The sequence below is a fragment of the Danio rerio genome, chromosome 23 (genome assembly GCF_052040795.2).
Source record: "Danio rerio strain M-AB ecotype USA chromosome 23, GRCz13ab, whole genome shotgun sequence".
NCBI classification, from domain to species: Eukaryota; Metazoa; Chordata; class Actinopteri; order Cypriniformes; family Danionidae; genus Danio; species Danio rerio.
In genome coordinates, this window is record NC_141043.1 from 8557657 (window position 1) to 8575125 (window position 17469).

General features: G+C 37.6%; 1 protein-coding gene and 1 long non-coding RNA gene across 13 annotated transcripts in view; both read right to left on the bottom strand.

Annotated features, from left to right (window-relative positions):
- Window positions 1-17469, bottom strand: part of oprl1 (opiate receptor-like 1) — a 317839-nt gene that overhangs the window by 50300 nt on the left and 250070 nt on the right.
- On the bottom strand, window positions 4065-7324 carry LOC147831220 (uncharacterized). The gene is made up of 2 exons (XR_015523194.1): window positions 5199-7324; window positions 4065-5141 (listed from the first exon to the last, which is right to left on the bottom strand). It is a non-coding gene; the product is annotated as an uncharacterized LOC147831220 (long non-coding RNA).

Genomic DNA, 17469 nt, shown 5'->3' on the forward strand with positions numbered 1-17469 from the left:
GTTTATTTGGGTTAGGAAAATGAAGAAGAAAAATTGATAATTGAACTGATAAATTCAGATATACTTTTATTTAATAATTTATAAGTGTTTCAAACAAATAGCAGTTTTTTTTAGGTTTCAGGCATTTAAATACATATACAGTTAAAATCAGTATTATTAAACCCCTTTATTAAAAAAAAAAATAGGGTCAAAATTATTAGCCCCTTTAAGCTATATTTTGTTTCCATAGTTTATATAAAAACATCATTATACAATAACAAAGATAAAATAAATCAGTTATTAGAAATGAGTTATTAAAACTATTATGTTTAGAAATGTGTTAAAGTCTTCTCTCCATTAAAGATAAATTGGGGAGAAAATAAACATGGGGGCTGATAATTCAGGGGGGTTAATAATTCTGACTTCAACTATACGTATTATCAAATTATAATATGTTGGTGTATAAAATACATTCTAATGTCTATGGAAACAGCAATAATAATTGTTGTAGAAGATTTGCTATATTTACATCAAATACACACTGTTTAGGTTAGTAGAATGTTAGAATATATTCTTATTCTAGATGAAAAGCCACTTACTTTCATGCATTTTGGCAGTAGTTGATCAATTAACATGTTGTAAATCCAGCAACTGTAATCTCTCCACTAACATGGTGGCTAATATCTCCAAACATGGTGGCTAATATCTCCACTAACCATCTTTCAACACAGGTCATATAATAATATCATTATTGAGCCATTTAACAATGAAATGCATGTTATTATACACTCTCAGAAATAAAGGTACACAAGCTGTCACTGGGGTGGTACCTTTTCAAAAGGTACAGATTTGTGTCTAAAGGGTACATATTGATACCTTAAAAGTATAGATTATTACCTAAAAAAAATAAGAGGAAAACTTTTGTACTTTTTAGATACTAATATGTACCATTTAGGTATTAATATGGACCTTTTAGGTACAAATCCTTACCTTTTAAAAAGACACCACACCACTGACAGCTTGCGTACCTTTAGTTCTGAGAGTGTACAGTATTTGAAAATCTAAAAATTAGGGCTGTGTTACACTCCATTTTTAAAAGAAAAAACACAATTGCAAATTATCTTCACTTTTTCCTTCAGGGGAATCCCTAGCACCATTGTAATCTAGTCATTCCACTTCATCTAGTGAATGAGGGAAGTTTACATGCACATACCCTCAACCACTTGATTTTCACAGCTTCATGTGTCAATTCCAGTACTTATATGTCCCAGAGTGCAATTCGAATATGACATCACAACAGTTTAGACCCCCAAGCGTTTAAGTGGCCTCACAGTGACCTCCATCATCCGTAAGTGGAAGATGTTTGGAACCAACAGGACCCTTTCTAGAGCTGGCCGGCCATCTAAGCTGAGTGATCAGGGGAGAAGGGCATTAGTCAGGGAGGTGATCAATAACCCAACAGTCACTCTGTCTGAGCTCCAGCATTTATCTGTGAAGAAAGGAGAACCTTACTGAAAGACAACCATCTTTGCAGCATTCCAGCATTCAGGCCTGTATGGTAAAGTGACCGGACAGAAGCCAATACCCCCTTGAAATTTGCCAAAAGGCATCTGAAGGACTCTCAGACCATAAGAAACTTTGGTCTTTGGTCTGATGAGACTAAAATTGAACTCTTTGGACTGAATGCCAGGCGTTACGTTTGGGGAAAACCAAGCATTACTCATCACCAGGCAAATACCATTCCTAGAGTGAAGCATGGTGGTGTCAGCATCATGCTGTGGGAAGGACTAGTCAGGAGGACTAGTCAGGATAGAGAGAAAGATGAATGCAGCAATGTACAGAGACATCCTGAATGAAAGCCTGCTTCAGAGTGCTCTTGACTTCAGACTGGGGCAACAGTTCAACTTCCAACAGGACAATGACCTAAAGCATACGCCAAAATATCAATGGAGTGGCTTCACAACAACTCGATGAATGTTCTTGAGTGGCCCAGCCAGAGCCCAGACCTAAATCCTATTAAACATCTCTGGAGATATTTGAAAATGGCTGTACACAGTCACTTCTCATCCAACCTGATAGAGCTTGAGAGGTACTGCAAAGAGGAATGGGCAAAAATTTCCAAAGAAAGGTGTGCCAAGCTTGTGGCATCATATTCAAAAAGCTGTAATTGTACATGTGATTTTTCCATTTTTTTTTATTTTTATAAAATTGCAACAATTTCACATTTTTTTTCACATTGTTGTTATGGGGTATTGTGTGTAGAATTTTGAGGAAATAAATTAATTGAATCCATTTTTGAAGAATAAGGCTGTAACATAAAAAAATGTGGAAAAAAGTGTAGCGCTATAAATACTAACCAGATGCACTGTACCTGTTAAAGGGCCATGAAACCCCCTCGTTTCAGCAGGGTGTTTTCACACCTCTACTTTGGAAAAAGTCAGAAAAGTGGGCGTGTCCAGCTCTGTTTAGGGGGGAGTGTCGGAGGAAGAAAAGAGGCTTGGTGTGGAAGTGTCTATTTGGGCGCGCTGAATTTCAGAGTCTAAACACACAACCACAGCGGACAATGTGACTGTGTTTACATGGACATCTGTTGTCGAATTATTTGCCAAATTATTAAATGGTGGACTTTAACAGCAGTTTGGCTCTTTCATTCAGGAAATTCATTCATGTCCCTCCCGACAAACAAGATATTTGATTCGAGGATCTGTTCTAAGCGTGTATTTTTCATGCAATGTTTGATACCGCACGGCGAATGAGAGAAAAAAAAAACTCAGCATTTCCCGGAAACTTCGATGCACACGGCAGGTAGCGTCAGAAAGCCGCGTGTGTTATTCCAGTCACAAAATCCAACACGAGGTTATAGTTTGGTTGTAACTGTTAGTGCTGACTTGTTTACACTGGTGCAATAGTTTGTTTGATACGAATAAAATACGAACTGAATAAACAAAGAGCACTGGTCGCTCACTTACCAAATCTGTAGAGACAGGACAATCACCAGCAACTAGAGCCGCATCTTTATTTAGAGGAGACTACAAGCGAATCCGGGATCTCAGCGTTTGCAGATGAGAACAGCTCTCAGGTAAACAATAATCCTCCTTAGACATGTAAGTTATTGTTGTCGCGCGTCGCGTACACTGTTAATCCACACGTGACGCGCTCTCACAAAGAGAAAATGAAAACGAAACAGCAAACAATAAAAGCAACACTTCACGCTTGTTTTGCCAATACAACGTGGCGTATCTGCCGTCTACACTCTGACAGCAATGAATATTAATGAAGTTGCACAATAGAGCGCGCTGATTGGTTTGAACCAAGCCTTACTCATGCATTAATGCAACACACTGTAAGACGTAATAAGACTCACTCTGGCACAGACGCCCAGTCTGCACGCTGGAATACAACGCTATTATGTCATGGTCGTGACGCAGCTTCAAAAAATCGTTTCAAACCGGAAGTACGAATTTGCTTAAAATAACGCAAAAACAACCAATTTACACTTTTTAGTGAAATATAGGTGTCCTAATAGTGTTTTTAGCAGTGTGGGACACATGTACGACTGTCAACAGCTCAAAAAATTTGTTTTGGTGTTTCGTGACCCTTTAAGTTTCATGGAATTGGTTTGCTCTATAATGCAGCAATGTATTGTGTGAGATGTGTGTGTATGTTTGATGTTTGTCTATGTGTGTTTTCATCGAAGCGCCCGCTAAGCAAAGTATAACAGCTGTCAGGTCAGGAACACTGTTGCTTTATTTCAGCATCTTATTTGACGACACACTCTCGCCCTTAAACCGCATCTTACAGAAGCATAACAGCTTTAACACACACCTTTACCAAAAACAAAAGATCACAAAAACCCGCCGTGAGCCACTCAAAGCGGTATTAACAACTATTTTCGAATCAAGATTAACCAGTTGTAAACAATGTGAACAGAAGTTTTAAGCATCCTATCGGAAGATGCTGATCACTATGGCATCCTCCATGCAGCAACCAAGAAAAAGGTCTACATGCAGTAATCATTGTAATGAATGTCATATGATAAACTCGATGTGTTAAAGCAATGCATTCTAAATAATGATCAAATAAAAAAGAATTACATGTTTATTTAAGTTACACGTGAAAGGGTTATTATGATTGCCAGAATAATTCCATCCCCAATATAATACATTTAAAACAATTTCATGTAACATTCAACATGCATCTGAAGCAAAAACACCTTCTTTCAGTGAACAAAAAACATAAATCTTTCAGATCCTCATTTATACGCCGTTCATAAAAAGAGCACATGGCTCCTGAGATCCACTCACATTAACCGTTTAGATTTCATAACAATTACCCAGAGACTGTACACAAGCCGTCAACCTCTGGCATCTTTATTACAGGCGCAACGACTTCAAAAACAAACAGCCTGGAAAGGGAAGTGAATTGAATTAGCTCCTGCCTGTACATAATTAATGATTTACACATCTAAACAGAACAAGTGCATGGCTACACAATTTTACATGTCTCTCTCATTTGGCAAGAAGCTGCTGCGAACTGCAACTTTCTGCCTGCCAAGCGTATTAAAGTGTTTGTGTTTGACTGCTTGTGCATTTTTGCCAAACATTTGCCATTATCAACTCACACACCTGTATGCGAGTGTTTACAGATGTACCGAGTCCTGTCTAGCGCAACTGTCTAGCGCAACGGTAGTAAGGCAAGACACTGCTGGTGAATACACTGTACTTCCCCAGATGACTGACTACATAAAGAACGGCAAACAATTTTGTAATACAAGTTTTCTAAAATGTTACATTTGCATATGCAAATAAGATAGTATTTGTTTAAACATTAACTAATTTGCATACATTTCTAGTGCAAACTATGAATATTGGATGAAGTCCAGTTCAAAAATATAATTTTCTTTTACAAATTAGAGCTAAAGGTTTCTATAGAAGGGATTTGGGGTGGAAGGGTGGATTCTTCAAAACAAAGATGGCTTAAATATGGAACTTAGGGTATTTATAGGAATCGTCTGATTGGTGAATCATAAATTGAATAATGCGGGACCGGCTGCAAGCAATCATAAGCATGTGATCCTCTCAAAATTGGTTTATAAATAAACTTCACTTCAAGAGTTCACACTTAGCTGATGATTGATTATAAAGCTTGTTTGTCTTGCTGTCCTGGGAGAGAGCCCTGAGCTCATAAGATCCTAGAGCCCAGGGCTCCCTCCCATTTACAAGGCGAGAGAGGAGTTTGAGCTAAGGTAGATCTCGAGAACTCCCCAAGATGCCTTAATAAGCTCGGAACACCAGCCGCGTATTCAAGAACCCCCCCAAAAGGCAATAAATATCAAAGCCATAACCGGCTGCTGAATGGAAAGTATAATGTAATGTGTGTATTTATATAGCGCATTTATTGTGTATAGCCCATACCCGCCAACATTTCCCGGGTTTTTCCCGTATTTCAGACCCATCCCCCATTTTGTTGTGTCTCCCGGAAAACTCCCGTAATTTCACCACTCCTGCTGATCCACCTTAAAGTTTGCTTTGACTGTTCAGGGTTCACACTCCAGTGCACCATTGCACACACTTTGTAACTTTTTATTTATCAGGTTTAAGTCTCTTTAACACTCATGTTTTTTTTTTGTTTTTTAATTATAGAGAGATGAGATTTTTTGTTTAAATGTTTTTGTTTTTACTATTAAAACGATTCAGCTTAGATATAAGCCATAACCGGCTGCTGAATGGAAAGTGCACTTTAAAGTGGAAGGTTTTGATGTTGTTGTTGAAGTTGTTGGTGAAATTGTTGTTGGAGTTATAGTTGCAGATGTAGTTGTTGTTTATGAAGTAGCAGTAATTGTTGTTGTTAGTGATGTGATGTTGTGCGCCGAGGTCTCGAAGCATGTATCAAAAAAACGATACATCTCGCAGTGAAGCAGCGTAGCGGAGCTTGATTCGTTTTGCCATCATCACGTGATCAGTGACGTCCGAAGCTTCATTTTCACCTATACCCACGTGACCGCTTCGAATTTTGATTCAAAGGTTTAAACACCCTCATGGGTTAGTAAAGTGTATAGCGAGAGATTAGGCATCGATAACATACAAAGCACTGCACCGGTCCTACACACCAGTAATTAAACTAAAATAAAATAGTAATTTATAGTAAAAAGGTTTTGAACCATACTAAAGTGTATTAGCGTATTTTTTTACAACTTTACAACTAAAGAAAACCCCTGCATGTCGTAGTATAGTGTTTAACGGAGACCAGCTGGCGAGTGCAGCCCACAAGCATCGTTTACATAGCCTCCTCCTACAGCATTTGCCTCCCATGCAGGAATCGCTGGTTCGATCACTGCTTGGAACGGGACTAGTTGGAATACAACAATTGTAAATACTTTTGAATACATTGGATTGTAATACAGTCATCTGTGGTGTATTGTGACATGTCTTATATGTAAAAAACAACAGTAATTGAGTTATTTGTTTATATTACTGTTGTTGTATTACTACATGAGAGTTGGTCAGTTGTGAACACTTGACAACATTGCAGCACAGCGCTTTCCCACACTTTAACCAGAAAAGGTACTCATCGAGCTCTGATTTAGAAAGCTTCGAGTAACAAACCTTTTTCCGATACAATTGGGTTGAGCGCTTCACTGGTTCAGAAAGCACTAGTTGTTGTTGTTGTTGTTTGCTGTCGTTGCTGCAGCAGCAGCAGCAGCAGCAGCAGCAGCAGCAGCAGCTGATGCGGAGCAGAGCTGTCTTCAAAACGAAGATGGCTGTCATATGGAACTTAGAGTATTTCTAGTGCCTTAGGAATCGCCTGATTGGTGAATCATAAATTGAATAATGCGGGGAGGCTGCAAGCAATCATGAGCATGTGATCCTCTCAAAATTAGTTTATAAATAAACTTCACTTTGTGTAAAATATGCTATATAAATAAACTTGCCTTGCCTATATAATTGTTCATGGCTGTATCCCTCAGAGAAAAAAAAAATCTGAATATAGATATGAATAAATCTGTTAAAAGTTTAGTGTATGCCAGAGCTGCTAAAATAGAGATTTGTGGCTTAGGGCCTACTCACACTATGCCATCCGTACCGTGCCCAGGCCCGTTTCCGGGATCGTTTGAGAAGTGTGAGTATACTGAATCGGGCTCAAGCACAGTTCACTTGGCCGGTCCTGGACCGGTTGGAGGAGGTGGGCCTGAGCGCGGTTCACTTGGGCTGAAACTGAAAGCGAGACGTGACTTTTAAGAGACGTGACTTTTTTTTCTTACTGTTCAGTGAACGCAAACTGCCATAGCTTATTAAATACGCAAACCCCTCACTGCACGACAGCTCCGCACCTTCAGCAGACCTTCTCATTCCTGCAGCACGAGGGCTTTATGATTGTTTATGAGCGCCAAAAGTGGCGGATCTGTTCGGCGAAATATCTGACTGCGTGTCACCACATCCCTAAGGACTGTTTGGTGAAATATTTGACTGCATGTCACTGTATATCAAACCGACTGAAACGATATAACTAGAGCAATCTCCACTGTGCTGCTGAGTGACAGCGCTTCTCACTGAACAGCGCAGCGTCGATGACGTAAGCGTGCCCAGGCCCGATTGTGGTGTAAGTGCGGGTCGTCGGGGGAGACGGGAGGGGGGACAAGCATGCTTTGGCCCGGTTCGAGGCAACTTTACCTAGTGTGAGTACGGCCTTACTACAAAAGAAAAAAACTCAGCTTTCAAAATATGTTTTGCAATCAAAACCTACGAACTGATGAAGTGTTACTGAAACACTTGATGAAAAGCCAAAATGCCTCAAATTTTAAAATTGACAGATGTATGAAGAGCAGTTTGTGTCATGCCTTCAGGCACAGTTTTGCATTCATGTATGAGAGAAAAATTACTAATGGAAAAACTAACTGTAGCCATCTTCAATCGCCAAGACAGAAATAGCTTGAGAGATGCTGTATAGAGATCCATCATCTGGACCCTCATCAGAACTGGAAACACATGAAGGACTCAGGATTTTACATGCTTGTGATACAGTGAGGCTCTGCGGGCACACCGGACTGGAAATATTTCACACTGGACATTGTTGTTGTAATCAAAACAGAATTGGTTTTTCGAAAGGCACCAGCTCAGTGCCAGAGCCTTTATGTGCAGATGACAATAAACTGGATGAAGGATTATAAATTAAAGCACTTGTAATTGCAGTCGTGTTATAAAAAATTCCCTTCTGATTTTTTTTACTTATGAAACTGAAATTTGAATTAGCTGAGATTAATGTGCTTTGACAGTCACTCTGGACAATGTGCATTAATTTGCTGCATTCTCTGTAAACACTGAGTCACATTCAGTAATGCGTTTGGATCTTATAGTCAAAGGAAACGTGCTTAGACTATTTTCATGAGCTTCACAACAGTTTCAAAACATTTTTTTATTGCTGTTTTAACATGGATGTAGGTTAGTTCATTATCTATAACTATATCTATATAATTTTTTATTCATCAATGACAATAAAAATAGTTTTTTTTTAATCCGGTGTGTATGCTTATATTAAATTCAGTTATGAAATGCATGAATCACACATAAATACTAGCCAATATACAATGACAAACTTAAAAATGACAGAATCTAATCTAATCTAATCTAATCTAATCTAATAGTTTTCATCACTGGACATTACACAAAATTTAATTATTTAATTAATTCAATTCAATTCAGCTTTATTTGTATAGCACTTTTACAATGTAGATTGTGTCAAAGTCGCTTCACATAAATGGTCATAGTACCTAGATCAGAGTATTTAATTTTTTAGTGTTTAAGTTCAGTTCAATTTAGCTCAGTTCAGTGTGGTTTTTAAGCCATTACTGAGAGTCCAAACACTGAAGAGCAAATTCATCGATGTGTAGCTCTACCGATCTTGAAACATGCAAGCCAGTGGCGACAGAGGAGAGGGAAAAAAAACTTCACCGATAGGAGCGTGAAGAAAAAAAACCTTGAAAGAAACTAATCTCAGTTGGGCATGACCATTTTAATTTCTCCGCTGGCCAAAAGTCTTGTGCAGAGTTGCAGTCTCAGCGGTGGAGGCTGGAAGCTGGCCTCAGCGAATGCTCTTATAAAAGGGTCATGACACCCCCCACTTTCGGTTCAGGTCTACCTCAGAGTTTTTTCAAAAGATGGCATCATAATGGGCGTGGAGCTCCGCGAGCAAAGGGCAGGAGTGAGCGTGGCCAGCATAGAAGAAGGGGAGAAGCGAACAACTGTTGTCAGTCGGCTCACAAATTGAGACACAAACCGTGAGGAGACACATGATTTTATAGTTTACAAAGTTAAAATGCAAAGAAATAAACAGTCATTTAATGCCCTGCTACATTTGTTATTCGTAATTTCATATGCAGATAACCACAATTTATATCATTATAAAGATAATCGTGGTCATATAAACACTAATAATGACTTTTTCCTCAATCTGCGTGTCTAAATCATAGGTCTGAATGCAGACTCAGTGCAGTAGGTCTCTTGCCCTGTCTATTTTGACCCTTAGACCTGCTGGTAATCTGGAGGATTTAGGCAAACACAGCAGCACGGTAATGTGTCTACATGGGAACGAACTTCTCATAAAAGACAACGTCCACCGTTCTCCAGTTCTCGTACTCCTCTCCCGATAAAAATGCTTGCTGCACACAAACAGCTTTGCTGTATAGGCCCTGACAGCATCGCCGGGAAAAACATGCAACAAACCCCGTGGATCATGGAAACAAACAGATACGATCCTTCATGAACAGCTAAATACTTTGTGCCGTGGGTCAGTGTCTCACAGCTTGGCACTGGCAGGTCTGCCTTGCCTTCGTTAAGCACGTGCAATCATGAATAATTAAGAAGCCGGCTCTTCTCATAGGATAAGAAAACTCGGCTATGAATAATAATGAGAATCTGATGCGTCATCTTTGCACTTGCAGTTTTGCGCTACGTTGCCAATTTTGATCCTGGCCCAAAAATCATTTTAAACCCAAGAGGCTGAAATTAGCTGACAAAAACTCAACATTATCCAATTTTCCCCCACAATCAAAGCTAACAGGTGCTAACCTTGTCTCAACTGATCCTCAACACACACAAATCTGTTAAAATCCCCAAAAAAGTACTTTAGGGTTTTTTGAACCTTTAAAGGCTCAATGTTATCAGCTTTACTGCTTATATACTAGAGCACCTTGGGCTTTTAAAGTGAACGCTTTGAGCACTAACTGTCCTATATGACAATTCTGAAAGAAAATGCAATGACATGCTACTGTTGCTATGGTAACGAAAACAACTTCCATGGCTCAAGCTCTCATTTGTTCATATTGTGGTCACTTAAGCAGACATGTTTGTTTCTAACATTCAATTTAATAACATCAAGTCAAAGTAGACAAGCTTTCAACTGTACTCTAACATTTACATAATGCACTTGCTCAGCTCATACAGTCAACTCACATTCTTGAATGAGCAGTATTGAGTGTATTATTAAACTCATGATTGTATTACATGTCCAAGCTTTGAGATAATAATAAAAAAATAAAATAAAATAAAAATACTGTGATCACCTGGTCTTATTTCATAAGCAGCACCTCTCAATATATATTTTAATCAATGAATTTGATTAAAGACATCTTTACCTAATTTTTGATTTGGTGGGCAGGATGGAGATTTGTCCATTCATAGAAATCCCCCTAGCACACTTGCATCTGATGCATTGGTTTTGGTTTGATATTAGAAATTAACATAGATTAAAATTAAATGAATATATAAGGATGCTTCCCACCCATTCATGAACACCAGATTCAAGCACCTTTTGTTTTACATCGAGCATCTCTCAAATTTACAACCCATGCATATGGAGCATCATTAAAGATCACTTGCAGTACTTAACAGTTTAACCCTCTGATTGCATTGGGTCAATTTTGACCAAGAAGAGGTACAAGTCATGTACAGTTAAAGTAAGAATTTAGAATTTTTTTTCCTTTTTAAAATATTTTTGAAATGATGTTTAAAAGAGCAAGACATTTTCACAGTATGTGTATATATATATTTCTTCTAGAGAAAGTCTTATTTGTTTTATTTCAGCTATAAAAGCAGTTTATTTTTTATAATTAACAAAATTTTTAAGCCCTGTTTAAGCTAATTTTTTATCGATAGTCTACAGAACAAACCATCGTTTGTATAACAATAACTTGCCTAATTACCCTAACCTGGCATTTCCCAAAACCATCGTTAGCCAACTTAGGTAGCAAGTTCCGTCATTACAAACATAGTTTGTTGATTTGCCATTTCCCAAATCCGTCGCTCTAAGGAAAATTCACAAACTGCATCGCAAACTTGAGCACTCGCAACTACAGCTCTGGAGCTGTTGTTAGAAACATAGTTCCTGGCTGTGTTCTATTCCCACTTATCCCCCCTATGCCATATTTATTAAGAACATTCTAACATTCAAAGTTGGAATAATTTAAAATATAAAAAAGCGTTAAGGTAATTTCTCTTAGGTCTAATTTGCTCTCAAACTATTTTTACTAAGGATGCACCGATATGGATTTTTTGGCCGATAACGATAACCGATAATTCTTCACTTGGAGTTGGACTTGGACGTGGAGGCTGATAGCTGATAGCCGATATGTATAGGCCGATATATATAAATATTGCAAAATGGTATATTTTTATACAGCAAACTAAATAAAAGATTGAACTGCTCTTATAAACTAAATAGTCTATACTAAAAACAAAAAAGTTTTAACTTCAATATTGCAAGGTGATTATAGACCTATATTTACAATTTCTAGGGATGGGAAGATTAACCGATATGTATCGATTTGCGGTCATGCGCGTGCACGATGCGAGTGCATTGGTAGAGCAGCAGAGGATGAATGAAATTTTGGAAGCAAATCGAGATGCATTGGTATTTGCGAGATGCATCGGTTTTTCCAAGATACAACTTATATTTTTAATATAGAATGTATTTTCTATTTATTAACAAGTGTTGTCAACCTGTTTTGGCGCATAATTTAATCAACCTACATAAAGTATGCCTTAGCAACAGACTTGCGGATGTGTATACTTACACTACAACTCAGTGTATCAGGTGTGCGGATGAAGCTAGTGGTGCGCCTTCAGAAAGCGCGAGAAGCAAAACAAACATTTTATTCCCCACTGAGTTCTAAATCTAAAGTAAGGCAACATTATGGATTTAAGGATGGACGACTTAACAGGACAGATGCAATTTGCAAAATGTGCCGCGCATCTGTAAAATACACGGGCAGTACGACTAATCTGAAATCTCACTTGAAGCGGCGCCACAGTGTTGTTGTGGAAGCATCTTCCAGTGTTCCTGCATCCCCGGCTTCCTGCACTGCTTCAACTGTAGCTACCAGCTCCAAAAGTGGTGAGAAAAGCATTGCAAGTTTTTTTTCTATGCGCAACAGTTTTATGCGCTCTACGCCAATAACGGATGTTACTGCATTGTTCATCTGCAAAGATGTTCAGCCTAGTGTCACGGAGAACGAAGGTTTTAAACACTTCCTCCTGTTAATTTGTATTTAATTATATTTTTATTAGCCTGTTGTTTACAGTGACAGTGATGTTTCAAAGCAGCATAACACTGCTAGATCACGACCTTAAGTTTTGAATATTCAGTGGCAAAATATCTTTGTAAAACTTGTTTTCATAGTTGAAAAGTTAAATCACAATTCTTGTTGTGCAATGGTAAACCTTTATGTTGAAAGAGTGCAAATATATATATTTTTTAATATATATTGCACTTATACATTCTGTTTATCTTGAAAATACTTAAATAATATGTGCTATATGTTCTAAAATGGCCCTCTACTGTAAACTGACACTCTGGCTCTGAGAGAAGAGCCAGTTTGTAAAAAAAAGTCTTGGTTTTGCTTGTTTAATAAATAATTAAACTCATTCAATGGCACAGCATCCTCTTTCACATAATCTCATAAACTTGATCTAATTAGTTAGTGCTGAATTATCGCATTGTATCGTGATATGGGTGTGAATCGTATCGTGTTGCATCGCAATATGTCACAAATGTGTGGCTAATATATCGGATCGTATTCTTTGTATCGAGATGTGTATCAGATCGGCATTATAGCTTAGATGCCCAACCCTAACAATTTCACATAAATCAGCATGCAAAAAATAGATTACTTCCTTTTCTTCATAGCAAATTAACATGCAACTTGACTGTTGCATAAAATTTAATAAGGTTAAATAACAAAATGGGATTTAATCAACAAGCATGTTAAATATATTTAAATAAGATGAAAATGAAAGAACTAAAGACTGAAAAATAGCTCAAATGGTATTGAATAAAACGTGTTACAGTGATGTACACATGTACTAATATGTCATGTCCGAAAAAGCCTTTTTTAGAGGTGTTTTGTTCAGAGCCACCGTACAAGCCAACAGCTAAATATATATAGTACGTTTAGAAAATGCAGCACAAATTCATCCTATTTGTCGTTTTAGTTTCTTTTGAACATGTAGCTGCTGATTGTCAATCAGACAACACTTCTGTGCTCGTTCTTGCTGTCAATTGCGGCAAAAATTATCGATGAAAAGTTTATGATAAACTGCTGTGAGTTTCACTTAACTGTAGAGGCAGAGTTGCCATCAGAGTCAGTTTTTTTTACAAAACCTGCATTGAGCTGACTTTATGGCAAACACAGAGCTGAATATAAAGACAGAATGAGGGGCTGGTCGAGAGCCTCTATGACTGGATTCACCTCTCCCCCGTGCTACAGTGTGTGTGTGTGGTGACAGCTCGCGCGCTCGTTATAATCAGAAATATTCCGATCAAACTGAATACATCTTACATCAACAACACATGACAAGCAACACGTTGATAATAACAAATAATCAGAATACAAACACTGTTATGTTTACACGTGTTGTAAAACATGCAGGTCCAGCTGCAGTTTGGGGTGTGTGTGTGAAGCGGAGAGGGAGAGGGAGAGGGAGAGGGAGAGAGAAAGGAGGAGTGGTTTTTGGGCAATGAGACTATTTTAGGTGACTGATTTGTTGTACCACACAGAAAGTTATAAATATTTTGGACCAAGTTACATGTGTCCTCGTTCATTCACCGGCTGCAAGTAAAAGAGAAGGCAATTCACCACGAAACTAATATTATTTGGCCCTGGAGTAATAAGTTAAGATCCCCTGCTATCTCTACACAACAAAGAGACAGAGCAGGAAAGGTTTACATATGTAATATTTTTCCTAAGGCGATGTAAAGCAAAATACACAATGACACTCAATCAAACACATCTACAATGAAAAGGAACATGGTTACTTACTGACTTATTAACGCACAGCAATACCACATGAAGAAATGACAGACTTTGAAGGAATAATCAGTGTGAGGAGAGCTCCATTAGAGTGCACTGGGCAAGTCTGAACAAGTTCTGGCCACGCGTGCGCGGCACGCAGGTCTGTACAATTACGTAATTTATTGGCTTAAAGATATCTGCCTAATTTAGACATCGGATCGATAACAACAATCTTAAAAATAGCATTTATCGGCCGATAACGATATGGCCGCCGATACATCGTGCATTCCTAATTTTTACAGTTCAGTTTTAGCGATCTTCATGTTTACAATTGTGCTCCCTTTGCAGTGCACTTTGAAAACATTAATGTCATTTTGAACACAGCCTCAAGGAAAGTATAGGTAACCTATTATTTAAAAGCGGAATTTATGTTGTTTCTCTAAAGCTTGTGAAAACAAAAAGCATACGTTAATTCTTTTAATTTATAGTGCATGTCTATTTTCATGATGCATTTTAATTTACTTTAAAAAAGGTGCTTAAAAATAAAGAATAATGAGGTTTATCTCTCAATCTCACGCTGTAGATCCTCTGTTTAACGGTTTTCTTAATAGTGAAGCATTCAGTTTTTCTACCTATAAAGTCCGTCATTTAAATAGCAAATGCGCTATAGAGCGACACAACTGACTCTTAATAGGAATGGGAGATGAGACTCTGATTAGTTTATTTTCAAAACACACCTATAACTCAGTAAGTGAATAAGCTCAACCCTGTTAGACCAAGCACCACGGCGCAAAGTGGATTTTTCCATCCTTAAAAAAGCAAAAGTGGATTCTGACACACCCTAATGCATTTGCGCCCTGCACTTTGCACTTTGAGAATGGATCATCAAAAAAGAGCCCATATTTTTGAAAACGCTCTCCAAAAAGTGGATATTTTTGAAACACAGCATTAACTATGTAATGGAGGCTTTCAAAAAATAAGGTATTTTTCAGCCATGTGACCAATTCAGCTTAAAATGGTGGATGATGTTGTACATTTCTTGTTTTAGATGTTCTCTATGTTGACAGCATTTTTAAAGATTAATGCCAGTACATGCTCCAGATTGCTTTTCTTCAAAGGGACATGGAATGTTTATACTCAGAGCTGTTGTTTTGGCACGTCTTACAGTCTATATTCTCACTTGCATTTGCAAGTCCTGTTTTGTTCACATCAACAACTTCACCTCACTGTCGGTCCATTTAAAAATGTGGTGTTTTTCCACAACATGTTGCCTTTTTTCAAAGAGCAGGAAAGTAAATAAATGTGATGCAAGAAGCAGATGCTATTCATAAATAGTTTTTAGTCATCTCAGTGTGGATGACCAACTAGGAAATGATTGAAAACAATAGTATGGACACAAAGTGTTCTAAGATGAAAACACAGTTTTAAAATGTATCAGAATTAGTGTAGACATATAGTTCAAGCTACTTCAAGAATTCAGGCAAAACATCATGGGCATAGGAAGTTATCCAGAAGATAGTCTCTCTGAAGCAGGTGATAACATCAAAGAGCCACGGCAGGTTATGAAATGTAATATGAGTGACATATCAGCAGCGAATGATCTTCCTCCGAGTCACAACAGTGCTCACAGAAGTGAAGATTACTGAAAGCAGCTAATGCTAAGACGATCACATAAATCAAATGAAGAGAATTCTCTTATTTTAGACAGACAGATTTCTGAGGGTACAAAACATTTACAAAAGGTACCAGATATTTATTTGAAGTTCCACTGCTGGTGGCACCAGCATCTCAATAAAAGGTGCTGCACGTTTAATATTAATAACATTACACTATAAATTCAGTTGGCAATAATCACCTTGTGGCCAGTGCACAATTTTGAGTCTCAGCTTAAATCACAATAAAGGTTAAAAAAAATGGCAAAAACAAGTCTTTAAAGAGGACAGTTCACCCCTCCAAAAAAATAAATAAATAAATAAAATAAAAAAAAAATCTACCATCATTTAATTACCATTAAATTTATTTTCATTAATAAAAAAAAGATACATAATAACAATAACAGCATTGTCTTAATTTTTTTTATTTATGATAACCCTATGTGCATGGCAACCTCACTACTATTGTAAAACATAGTCTACCTTAAGAGTTACTCACATATAGATGTTTCTCATACCTAACTAAATGGTATAGCTTACCTACTGCAATAGCAGAAATAGTGCCATAAAAAGCAATAATTAAGTCGCAGTTGAGCCCTTCATCTCAATGTTGACCTTGGCAGTATGGATACTTTTGGTTGTTCGATAATAGCATGCCATTTATGGGTTATTCAAGAAGTCTTTTACCAATGAATGAAGAACGAAAAATAACTTTTTCATGGATAAATTGTAAATTTTATGCATGTCAACACTTTTGTTGTTTGTGTGTATTTGCACTGTAGTTTCCAACACTTGGAGGGCCAGTGTTTATCTCCAACCTTAATCAATCACACATGAACAAGCAAATCAAGGTCTGACTAAAATTTCATCCAGGTATGTTGAGGGAAGTTGGAGCTAAAATCTCAAGGGAAACAGGGGCTCTGTCCGAAATAGTCTACAACTCAGGTACTACATTTGAATTTGAATTTACAGCTTGACCATTATAAAAGTATGTTCTATATAGTAAGAATGTGAGTAGTAAGTAACTCGAACGTACTTCATCAGCCATTTTGTCATCATCACATGAACTACAGTTGCGCCAGTTGCGTTGCTTCACTCCAAATTCATGAATACTCATTGTGCATTATAGGATAGCGTAGCATCCGTCAAATTCACACTTCAGATTCTCGCAGGAAGTAGTCATCTGGGTACTTCTCGCACACTGATTTTTGAAATATATGAATTTGGACATACTACTCAGTTCACATGCTGGTTTTAGCGTACTATACAGTATGGAAGTATACGATTTCAATCGCAGCATGGCTCTCCAGGACCAAGTGACCCCTGCTCTGCTGCAGAGGATGTGATAATAAAAGTTATTTAATTTTGTGATTTAGCATTTTCTCTTTAGTTGTATGCATATTTTTGATATTTTGATATAAATTCAATTCTTAATGGTTTTAAAAATGATCTTTAAAACTCTTAAATGTGACATTATGATGTGCAGAAACCCTGCTATGCGTTTAAAAACTAAAATGTATTAGTTTAAATGGGCCCTAAGGTCATTATGACCAG